This window comes from Anomalospiza imberbis, unplaced genomic scaffold, assembly GCF_031753505.1.
Source record: "Anomalospiza imberbis isolate Cuckoo-Finch-1a 21T00152 unplaced genomic scaffold, ASM3175350v1 scaffold_132, whole genome shotgun sequence".
NCBI classification, from domain to species: domain Eukaryota; kingdom Metazoa; phylum Chordata; class Aves; order Passeriformes; family Viduidae; genus Anomalospiza; species Anomalospiza imberbis.
In genome coordinates this window covers 118,515-129,288 of record NW_027099717.1, presented here as the reverse complement: position 1 = coordinate 129,288, position 10,774 = coordinate 118,515, and positions in this window count along the sequence as shown.

Genomic DNA, 10,774 nt, shown 5'->3' with positions numbered 1-10,774 from the left:
TCAGATGGAAGTGCTCTCTGCCCTCTCCTGCCCAGCTCTAGGTACTAGCGGGCACTTGCCAGCCTGGGCGAGGCAAACAACCTCCAGAGATGTCACAGAGCCTAAGTGGAGCACAGATGCTCAAAAGCAGCAAAGCTGAAGAGCCTGGCTCAGCTTCACTAGTGTGCAATTGACTGACTGCGAAAAACAAAGCAGCAGAGCACCGGGCTTCTGGGCGCTGTGAAGGCAATTGCCAAAACCAGGCAGCTGCTCCTTCCCAAGCACAGGCAGCTGCCTATGTTCTTGCTTGTCGACAAACTCACCGCTGCCCTTCTTTTCAGCAGCTGCCACCGTCTTCTGTGCATCTCGGAGCCTCTGGCGACGAGCAAGACTTGCCAAGGTGGGACGCATCAGGACCAAGTCAAAACCCAGGCAAGTTGTCCTGGAACGCTTTCCATTCGCTTGCCGAGAGTGAATTCAAGAGGCAGGAGAGCGGCAGCCACCGTCCTCCAGCAGTCGGAAGGCTTCGCACACAAGCCCGCTTCTTTGCGGCTTCGTTCTTCGCCTCTTCCAAGCAACCGCGATCTCTGCCTCTCGGAGGCGAAGAAGCGGCTAATTCGCGCACAGCTCAGTAGAGCGGCAGCGCAGCGCTCCGGAGCGCCGCTTCAAGCCGAAAGACGCCGGGAAGCGGCACTTTCCTCCAGACAGCTCCGGAGCCGCGCTTCTGCTTCTCTAGTCGTCTCTAGCTTAGCGAAAAGCTTTCCCACTCCATTTGGCAAGGGGAGAGTGGACCTGCACTGCACACTAACCGCGGTTTGCAAAGAAAGAGGATTTGCTGCACATTCCAAGGACACGGCTCTTTCCGAGGCAATCTGCAACCTGCTGTCAGATGGAAGTGCTCTCTGCCCTCTCCTGCCCAGCTCTAGGTACTAGCGGGCACTTGCCAGCCTGGGCGAGGCAAACAACCTCCAGAGATGTCACAGAGCATAAGTGGAGCACAGATGCTCAAAAGCAGCAAAGCTGAAGAGCCTGGCTCAGCTTCACTAGTGTGCAATTGACTGACTGCGAAAAACAAAGCAGCAGAACACCGGGCTTCTGGGCGCTGTGAAGGCAATTGCCAAAACCAGGCAGCTGCTCCTTCCCAAGCACAGGCAGCTGCCTATGTTCTTGCTTGTCGACAAACTCACCGCTGCCCTTCTTTTCAGCAGCTGCCACCGTCTTCTGTGCATCTCGGAGCCTCTGGCGACGAGCAAGACTTGCCAAGGTGGGACGCATCAGGACCAAGTCAAAACCCAGGCAAGTTGTCCTGGAACGCTTTCCATTCGCTTGCCGAGAGTGAATTCAACAGGCAGGAGAGCGGCAGCCACCGTCCTCCAGCAGTCGGAAGGCTTCGCACACAAGCCCGCTTCTTTGCGGCTTCGTTCTTCGCCTCTTCCAAGCAACCGCGATCTCTGCCTCTCGGAGGCGAAGAAGCGGCTAATTCGCGCACAGCTCAGTAGAGCGGCAGCGCAGCGCTCCGGAGCGCCGCTTCAAGCCGAAAGACGCCGGGAAGCGGCACTTTCCTCCGGACAGCTCCGGAGCCGCGCTTCTGCTTCTCTAGTCGTCTCTAGCTTAGCGAAAAGCTTTCCCACTCCATTTGGCAAGGGGAGAGCGTACCTGCACTGCACACTAACCGCGGTTTGCAAAGAAAGAGGATTTGCTGCACATTCCAAGGACACGGCTCTTTCCGAGGCAATCTGCAACCTGCTGTCAGATGGAAGTGCTCTCTGCCCTCTCCTGCCCAGCTCTAGGTACTAGCGGGCACTTGCCAGCCTGGGCGAGGCAAACAACCTCCAGAGATGTCACAGAGCATAAATGGAGCACAGATGCTCAAAAGCAGCAAAGCTGAAGAGCCTGGCTCAGCTTCACTAGTGTGCAATTGACTGACTGCGAAAAACAAAGCAGCAGAACACCGGGCTTCTGGGCGCTGTGAAGGCAATTGCCAAAACCAGGCAGCTGCTCCTTCCCAAGCACAGGCAGCTGCCTATGTTCTTGCTTGTCGACAAACTCACCGCTGCCCTTCTTTTCAGCAGCTGCCACCGTCTTCTGTGCATCTCGGAGCCTCTGGCGACGAGCAAGACTTGCCAAGGTGGGACGCATCAGGACCAAGTCAAAACGCAGGCAAGTTGTCCTGGAACGCTTTCCATTCGCTTGCCGAGAGTGAATTCAAGAGGCAGGAGAGCGGCAGCCACCGTCCTCCAGCAGTCGGAAGGCTTCGCACACAAGCCCGCTTCTTTGCGGCTTCGTTCTTCGCCTCTTCCAAGCAACCGCGATCTCTGCCTCTCGGAGGCGAAGAAGCGGCTAATTCGCGCACAGCTCAGTAGAGCGGCAGCGCAGCGCTCCGGAGCGCCGCTTCAAGCCGAAAGACGCCGGGAAGCGGCACTTTCCTCCGGACAGCTCCGGAGCCGCGCTTCTGCTTCTCTAGTCATCTCTAGCTTAGCGAAAAGCTTTCCCACTCCATTTGGCAAGGGGAGAGCGTACCTGCACTGCACACTAACCGCGGTTTGCAAAGAAAGAGGATTTGCTGCACATTCCAAGGACACGGCTCTTTCCGAGGCAATCTGCAACCTGCTGTCAGATGGAAGTGCTCTCTGCCCTCTCCTGCCCAGCTCTAGGTACTAGCGGGCACTTGCCAGCCTGGCCGAGGCAAACAACCTCCAGAGATGTCACAGAGCATAAGTGGAGCACAGATGCTCAAAAGCAGCAAAGCTGAAGAGCCTGGCTCAGCTTCACTAGTGTGCAATTGACTGACTGCGAAAAACAAAGCAGCAGAGCACCGGGCTTCTGGGCGCTGTGAAGGCAATTGCCAAAACCAGGCAGCTGCTCCTTCCCAAGCACAGGCAGCTGCCTATGTTCTTGCTTGTCGACAAACTCACCGCTGCCCTTCTTTTCAGCAGCTGCCACCGTCTTCTGTGCATCTCGGAGCCTCTGGCGACGAGCAAGACTTGCCAAGGTGGGACGCATCAGGACCAAGTCAAAACCCAGGCAAGTTGTCCTGGAACGCTTTCCATTCGCTTGGAACGCTTTCCATTCGCTTGCCGAGAGTGAATTCAAGAGGCAGGAGAGCGGCAGCCACCGTCCTCCAGCAGTCGGAAGGCTTGGCACACAAGCCCGCTTCTTTGCGGCTTCGTTCTTCGCCTCTTCCAAGCAACCGCGATCTCTGCTTCTCGGAGGCGAAGAAGCGGCTAATTCGCGCATCGCTCAGTAGAGCGGCAGCGGAGCGCCGCTTCAAGCCGAAAGACGCCGGGAAGCGGCACTTTCCTCCGGATAGCTCCGGAGCCGCGCTTCTGCTTCTCTAGTCATCTCTAGCTTAGCGAAAAGCTTTCCCACTCCATTTGGCAAGGGGAGAGCGTACCTGCACTGCACACTAACCGCGGTTTGCAAAGAAAGAGGATTTGCTGCACATTCCAAGGACACGGCTCTTTCCGAGGCAATCTGCAACCTGCTGTCAGATGGAAGTGCTCTCTGCCCTCTCCTGCCCAGCTCTAGGTACTAGCGGGCACTTTCCAGCCTGGCCGAGGCAAACAACCTCGAGAGATGTCACAGAGCATAAGTGGAGCACAGATGCTCAAAAGCAGCAAAGCTGAAGAGCCTGGCTCAGCTTCACTAGTGTGCAATTGACTGACTGCGAAAAACAAAGCAGCAGAGCACCGGGCTCCTGGGCGCTGTGAAGGCAATTGCCAAAACCAGGCAGCTGCTCCTTCCCAAGCACAGGCAGCTGCCTATGTTCTTGCTTGTCGACAAACTCACCGCTGCCCTTCTTTTCAGCAGCTGCCACCGTCTTCTGTGCATCTCGGAGCCTCTGGCGACGAGCAAGACTTGCCAAGGTGGGACGCATCAGGACCAAGTCAAAACCCAGGCAAGTTGTCCTGGAACGCTTTCCATTCGCTTGCCGAGAGTGAATTCAAGAGGCAGGAGAGCGGCAGCCACCGTCCTCCAGCAGTCGGAAGGCTTGGCACACAAGCCCGCTTCTTTGCGGCTTCGTTCTTCGCCTCTTCCAAGCAACCGCGATCTCTGCTTCTCGGAGGCGAAGAAACGGCTAATTCGCGCACAGCTCAGTAGAGCGGCAGCGCAGCGCTCCGGAGCGCCGCTTCAAGCCGAAAGACGCCGGGAAGCGGCACTTTCCTCCGGATAGCTCCGGAGCCGCGCTTCTGCTTCTCTAGTCATCTCTAGCTTAGCGAAAAGCTTTCCCACTCCAGTTGGCAAGGGGAGAGCGTACCTGCACTGCACACTAACGGCGGTTTGCAAAGAAAGAGAATTTGCTGCACATTCCAAGGACACGGCTCTTTCCGAGGCAATCTGCAACCTGCTGTCAGATGGAAGTGCTCTCTGCCCTCTCCTGCCCAGCTCTAGGTACTAGCGGGCACTTTCCAGCCTGGCCGAGGAAAACAACCTCGAGAGATGTCACAGAGCATAAGTGGAGCACAGATGCTCAAAAGCAGCAAAGCTGAAGAGCCTGGCTCAGCTTCACTAGTGTGCAATTGACTGACTGCGAAAAACAAAGCAGCAGAGCACCGGGCTTCTGGGCGCTGTGAAGGCAATTGCCAAAACCAGGCAGCTGCTCCTTCCCAAGCACAGGCAGCTGCCTATGTTCTTGCTTGTCGACAAACTCACCGCTGCCCTTCTTTTCAGCAGCTGCCACCGTCTTCTGTGCATCTCGGAGCCTCTGGCGACGAGCAAAACTTGCCAAGGTGGGACGCATCAGGACCAAGTCAAAACCCAGGCAAGTTGTCCTGGAACGCTTTCCATTCGCTTGCCGAGAGTGAATTCAAGAGGCAGGAGAGCGGCAGCCACCGTCCTCCGGCAGTCTGAAGGCTTGGCACACAAGCCCGCTTCTTTGCGGCTTCGTTCTTCGCCTCTTCCAAGCAACCGCGATCTCTGCCTCTCAGAGGCGAAGAAGCGGCTAATTCGCGCACAGCTCAGTAGAGCGGCAGCGGAGCGCTCCGGAGCGCCGCTTCAAGCCGAAAGACGCCGGGAAGCGGCACTTTCCTCCGGATAGCTCCGGAGCCGCGCTTCTGCTTCTCTAGTCATCTCTAGCTTAGCGAAAAGCTTTCCCACTCCAGTTGGCAAGGGGAGAGCGTACCTGCACTGCACACTAACCGCGGTTTGCAAAGAAAGAGGATTTGCTGCACATTCCAAGGACACGGCTCTTTCCGAGGCAATCTGCAACCTGCTGTCAGATGGAAGTGCTCTCTGCCCTCTCCTGCCCAGCTCTAGGTACTAGCGGGCACTTGCCAGCCTGGCCGAGGCAAACAACCTCCAGAGATGTCACAGAGCATAAGTGGAGCACAGATGCTCAAAAGCAGCAAAGCTGAAGAGCCTGGCTCAGCTTCACTAGTGTGCAATTGACTGACTGCGAAAAACAAAGCAGCAGAGCACCGGGCTTCTGGGCGCTGTGAAGGCAATTGCCAAAACCAGGCAGCTGCTCCTTCCCAAGCACAGGCAGCTGCCTATGTTCTTGCTTGTCGACAAACTCACCGCTGCCCTTCTTTTCAGCAGCTGCCACCGTCTTCTGTGCATCTCGGAGCCTCTGGCGACGAGCAAGACTTGCCAAGGTGGGACGCATCAGGACCAAGTCAAAACCCAGGCAAGTTGTCCTGGAACGCTTTCCATTCGCTTGCCGAGAGTGAATTCAAGAGGCAGGAGAGCGGCAGCCACCGTCCTCCAGCAGTCGGAAGGCTTGGCACACAAGCCCGCTTCTTTGCGGCTTCGTTCTTCACCTCTTCCAAGCAACCGCGATCTCTGCTTCTCGGAGGCGAAGAAGCGGCTAATTCGCGCACAGCTCAGTAGAGCGGCAGCGCAGCGCTCCGGAGCGCCGCTTCAAGCCGAAAGACGCCGGGAAGCGGCACTTTCCTCCGGATAGCTCCGGAGCCGCGCTTCTGCTTCTCTAGTCATCTCTAGCTTAGCGAAAAGCTTTCCCACTCCAGTTGGCAAGGGGAGAGCGTACCTGCACTGCACACTAACCGCGGTTTGCAAAGAAAGAGGATTTGCTGCACATTCCAAGGACACGGCTCTTTCCGAGGCAATCTGCAACCTGCTGTCAGATGGAAGTGCTCTCTGCCCTCTCCTGCCCAGCTCTAGGTACTAGCGGGCACTTTCCAGCCTGGCCGAGGCAAAAAACCTCCAGAGATGTCACAGAGCATAAATGGAGCACAGATGCTCAAAAGCAGCAAAGCTGAAGAGCCTGGCTCAGCTTCACTAGTGTGCAATTGACTGACTGCGAAAAACAAAGCAGCAGAGCACCGGGCTTCTGGGCGCTGTGAAGGCAATTGCCAAAACCAGGCAGCTGCTCCTTCCCAAGCACAGGCAGCTGCCTATGTTCTTGCTTGTCGACAAACTCACCGCTGCCCTTCTTTTCAACAGCTGCCACCGTCTTCTGTGCATCTCGGAGCCTCTGGCGACGAGCAAGACTTGCCAAGGTGGGACGCATCAGGACCAAGTCAAAACCCAGGCAAGTTGTCCTGGAACGCTTTCCATTCGCTTGCCGAGAGTGAATTCAAGAGGCAGGAGAGCGGCAGCCACCGTCCTCCAGCAGTCGGAAGGCTTCGCACACAAGCCCGCTTCTTTGCGGCTTCGTTCTTCGCCTCTTCCAAGCAACCGCGATCTCTGCTTCTCGGAGGCGAAGAAACGGCTAATTCGCGCACAGCTCAGTAGAGCGGCAGCGCAGCGCTCCGGAGCGCCGCTTCAAGCCGAAAGACGCCGGGAAGCGGCACTTTCCTCCGGATAGCTCCGGAGCCGCGCTTCTGCTTCTCTAGTCATCTCTAGCTTAGCGAAAAGCTTTCCCACTCCAGTTGGCAAGGGGAGAGCGTACCTGCACTGCACACTAACGGCGGTTTGCAAAGAAAGAGGATTTGCTGCACATTCCAAGGACACGGCTCTTTCCGAGGCAATCTGCAACCTGCTGTCAGATGGAAGTGCTCTCTGCCCTCTCCTGCCCAGCTCTAGGTACTAGCGGGCACTTTCCAGCCTGGCCGAGGCAAACAACCTCGAGAGCTGTCACAGAGCATAAGTGGAGCACAGATGCTCAAAAGCAGCAAAGCTGAAGAGCCTGGCTCAGCTTCACTAGTGTGCAATTGACTGACTGCGAAAAACAAAGCAGCAGAGCACCGGGCTTCTGGGCGCTGTGAAGGCAATTGCCAAAACCAGGCAGCTGCTCCTTCCCAAGCACAGGCAGCTGCCTATGTTCTTGCTTGTCGACAAACTCACCGCTGCCCTTCTTTTCAGCAGCTGCCACCGTCTTCTGTGCATCTCGGAGCCTCTGGCGACGAGCAAAACTTGCCAAGGTGGGACGCATCAGGACCAAGTCAAAACGCAGGCAAGTTGTCCTGGAACGCTTTCCATTCGCTTGCCGAGAGTGAATTCAAGAGGCAGGAGAGCGGCAGCCACCGTCCTCCAGCAGTCTGAAGGCTTCGCACACAAGCCCGCTTCTTTGCGGCTTCGTTCTTCGCCTCTTCCAAGCAACCGCGATCTCTGCCTCTCAGAGGCGAAGAAGCGGCTAATTCGCGCACAGCTCAGTAGAGCGGCAGCGGAGCGCTCCGGAGCGCCGCTTCAAGCCGAAAGACGCCGGGAAGCGGCACTTTCCTCCGGATAGCTCCGGAGCCGCGCTTCTGCTTCTCTAGTCATCTCTAGCTTAGCGAAAAGCTTTCCCACTCCAGTTGGCAAGGGGAGAGCGTACCTGCACTGCACACTAACCGCGGTTTGCAAAGAAAGAGGATTTGCTGCACATTCCAAGGACACGGCTCTTTCCGAGGCAATCTGCAAGCTGCTGTCAGATGGAAGTGCTCTCTGCCCTCTCCTGCCCAGCTCTAGCTACTAGCGGGCACTTTCCAGCCTGGCCGAGGCAAACAACCTCCAGAGATGTCACAGAGCATAAATGGAGCACAGATGCTCAAAAGCGGCAAAGCTGAAGAGCCTGGCTCAGCTTCACTAGTGTGCAATTGACTGACTGCGAAAAACAAAGCAGCAGAGCACCGGGCTTCTGGGCGCTGTGAAGGCAATTGCCAAAACCAGGCAGCTGCTCCTTCCCAAGCACAGGCAGCTGCCTATGTTCTTGCTTGTCGACAAACTCACCGCTGCCCTTCTTTTCAACAGCTGCCACCGTCTTCTGTGCATCTCGGAGCCTCTGGCGACGAGCAAGACTTGCCAAGGTGGGACGCATCAGGACCAAGTCAAAACCCAGGCAAGTTGTCCTGGAACGCTTTCCATTCGCTTGCCGAGAGTGAATTCAAGAGGCAGGAGAGCGGCAGCCACCGTCCTCCAGCAGTCGGAAGGCTTGGCACACAAGCCCGCTTCTTTGCGGCTTCGTTCTTCGCCTCTTCCAAGCAACCGCGATCTCTGCCTCTCAGAGGCGAAGAAGCGGCTAATTCGCGCACAGCTCAGTAGAGCGGCAGCGGAGCGCTCCGGCGCGCCTCTTCAAGCCAAAAGACGCCGGGAAGCGGCACTTCCCTCCGGATAGCTCCGGAGCCGCGCTTCTGCTTCTCTAGTCATCTCTAGCTTAGCGAAAAGCTTTCCCACTCCATTTGGCAAGGGGAGAGCGTACCTGCACTGCACACTAACCGCGGTTTGCAAAGAAAGAGGATTTGCTGCACATTCCAAGGACACGGCTCTTTCCGAGGCAATCTGCAACCTGCTGTCAGATGGAAGTGCTCTCTGCCCTCTCCTGCCCAGCTCTGTGTACTAGCGGGCACTTTCCAGCCTGGCCGAGGCAAACAACCTCCAGAGATGTCACAGAGCATAAGTGGAGCACAGATGCTCAAAAGCAGCAAAGCTGAAGAGCCTGGCTCAGCTTCACTAGTGTGCAATTGACTGACTGCGAAAAACAAAGCAGCAGAGCACCGGGCTTCTGGGCGCTGTGAAGGCAATTGCCAAAACCAGGCAGCTGCTCCTTCCCAAGCACAGGCAGCTGCCTATGTTCTTGCTTGTCGACAAACTCACCGCTGCCCTTCTTTTCAGCAGCTGCCACCGTCTTCTGTGCATCTCGGAGCCTCTGGCGACGAGTAAGACTTGCCAAGGTGGGACGCATCAGGACCAAGTAAAAACGCAGGCACGTTGTCCTGGAACGCTTTCCATTCGCTTGCCGAGAGTGAATTCAAGAGGCAGGAGAGCGGCAGCCACCGTCCTCCAGCAGTCGGAAGGCTTGGCACACAAGCCCGCTTCTTTGCGGCTTCGTTCTTCGCCTCTTCCAAGCAACCGCGATCTCTGCCTCTCAGAGGCGAAGAAGCGGCTAATTCGCGCATCGCTCAGTAGAGCGGCAGCGGAGCGCCGCTTCAAGCCGAAAGACGCCGGGAAGCGGCACTTTCCTCCGGATAGCTCCGGAGCCGCGCTTCTGCTTCTCTAGTCATCTCTAGCTTAGCGAAAAGCTTTCCCACTCCAGTTGGCAAGGGGAGAGCGTACCTGCACTGCACACTAACCGCGGTTTGCAAAGAAAGAGGATTTGCTGCACATTCCAAGGACACGGCTCTTTCCGAGGCAATCTGCAACCTGCTGTCAGATGGAAGTGCTCTCTGCCCTCTCCTGCCCAGCTCTAGGTACTAGCGGGCACTTTCCAGCCTGGCCGAGGCAAACAACCTCCAGAGATGTCACAGAGCATAAGTGGAGCACAGATGCTCAAAAGCAGCAAAGCTGAAGAGCCTGGCTCAGCTTCACTAGTGTGCAATTGACTGACTGCGAAAAACAAAGCAGCAGAGCACCGGGCTCCTGGGCGCTGTGAAGGCAATTGCCAAAACCAGGCAGCTGCTCCTTCCCAAGCACAGGCAGCTGCCTATGTTCTTGCTTGTCGACAAACTCACCGCTGCCCTTCTTTTCAGCAGCTGCCACCGTCTTCTGTGCATCTCGGAGCCTCTGGCGACGAGCAAGACTTGCCAAGGTGGGACGCATCAGGACCAAGTCAAAACCCAGGCAAGTTGTCCTGGAACGCTTTCCATTCGCTTGCCGAGAGTGAATTCAAGAGGCAGGAGAGCGGCAGCCACCGTCCTCCAGCAGTCGGAAGGCTTGGCACACAAGCCCGCTTCTTTGCGGCTTCGTTCTTCGCCTCTTCCAAGCAACCGCGATCTCTGCTTCTCGGAGGCGAAGAAACGGCTAATTCGCGCACAGCTCAGTAGAGCGGCAGCGCAGCGCTCCGGAGCGCCGCTTCAAGCCGAAAGACGCCGGGAAGCGGCACTTTCCTCCGGATAGCTCCGGAGCCGCGCTTCTGCTTCTCTAGGCATCTCTAGCTTAGCGAAAAGCTTTCCCACTCCAGTTGGCAAGGGGAGAGCGTACCTGCACTGCACACTAACGGCGGTTTGCAAAGAAAGAGGATTTGCTGCACATTCCAAGGACACGGCTCTTTCCGAGGCAATCTGCAACCTGCTGTCAGATGGAAGTGCTCTCTGCCCTCTCCTGCCCAGCTCTAGGTACTAGCGGGCACTTTCCAGCCTGGCCGAGGCAAACAACCTCGAGAGCTGTCACAGAGCATAAGTGGAGCACAGATGCTCAAAAGCAGCAAAGCTGAAGAGCCTGGCTCAGCTTCACTAGTGTGCAATTGACTGACTGCGAAAAACAAAGCAGCAGAGCACCGGGCTTCTGGCCGCTGTGAAGGCAATTGCCAAAACCAGGCAGCTGCTCCTTCCCAAGCACAGGCAGCTGCCTATGTTCTTGCTTGTCGACAAACTCACCGCTGCCCTTCTTTTCAGCAGCTGCCACCGTCTTCTGTGCATCTCGGAGCCTCTGGCGACGAGCAAAACTTGCCAAGGTGGGACGCATCAGGACCAAGTCAAAA